This window comes from Cetorhinus maximus, chromosome 15 (assembly GCF_964194155.1).
Source record: "Cetorhinus maximus chromosome 15, sCetMax3.hap1.1, whole genome shotgun sequence".
NCBI lineage: Eukaryota > Metazoa > Chordata > Chondrichthyes > Lamniformes > Cetorhinidae > Cetorhinus > Cetorhinus maximus.
Window position 1 is genome coordinate 34,257,915 of NC_135893.1, and position 970 is coordinate 34,258,884.

The following is a 970-nucleotide window of genomic DNA, read 5'->3' on the forward strand; positions in this document are numbered from 1 at the left end:
AGAGGAACATAGTAATTATAGTTTGGGGAAATGTTGGACTGCAGCTTTAAGAATAATCCTGTGTTGTAAGATCACATGATCTGTGTAAACCAATGTGTTAGCAGCACGGGGAACGTCCACAGCAGAGTTCTTCTTTAGTTATGGAGCTTGTTGCACACATGTAGTTGCTGCTGCTAACTTGTAAATAAAGTTAAATGTATCCACTAAGAAAAGTTGCCTGGAAGATCAACTCCATAACATATTAGCTTTCCCATTAGACTCAGTGCCTGATTCCATTCCATTGCCCCGAACAGAATTCAATGTCAGATGTTACGTAGAATGGCCAGCCGATCCGATATCACCCACTTTGCGCCAATGGCCGAGAGAAATTTCTAACCCAAATATTCTAATATATGTTAATTCCAATAATTGTATGTTGAGGACGAATGAGTCTGAAGCTTGCCTGTACCTTAAAACAGGTTTATTTCCAAGACAGCAAAGTAAAGTCACAGACTCCCCCGTTTCCTCTCAGACACTCAGGCTGTGTTCTCTTCCTCCAGCTCTCCACAAGAGAGAGAAGGAACACTCATCAATGACAGAGAACAGCTGCTGAAAGCAATACTCAATGTCTGCTTCCTGCTCAGAAGAGAACACTATAAATCCTGCTCGTGGTTTGTGAGACCAAACACTCTAGAAACACATTTCTCAAGAAAAAAAACTATAGAAATGATCCCTCAGAGTATAGTGAACTGGTTTACATACTCTTGCAATGATTCCCTAACCTGTCCCCAACTAGGGACAGTTGTGCTTAATTACTAACTTAAGGCAGATATCCTATTGCAGCACAAATTCAACATTAACAATATAGAGCATCACAAAGGACAAACACTGGGACAAGGAATGACATACCAATGTGACCATTTTGTCTTGCTACTCATAACACATAAAACAAGTCCCCTTGCATTTGGAGAAAAGGTTTACAAGGCTGAAT

The 970-nt window shown here is 40.4% G+C and overlaps 1 non-coding gene across 1 annotated transcript; it reads right to left on the reverse strand.

Annotated features, from left to right (window-relative positions):
- Window positions 1-512: 512 nt before the first annotated feature.
- On the reverse strand, window positions 513-728 carry LOC144691277 (small nucleolar RNA U3). The gene has a single exon (XR_013579082.1). It is a non-coding gene; the product is annotated as a small nucleolar RNA U3 (small nucleolar RNA).
- Between the last annotated feature and the right edge of the window lie 242 nt (window positions 729-970).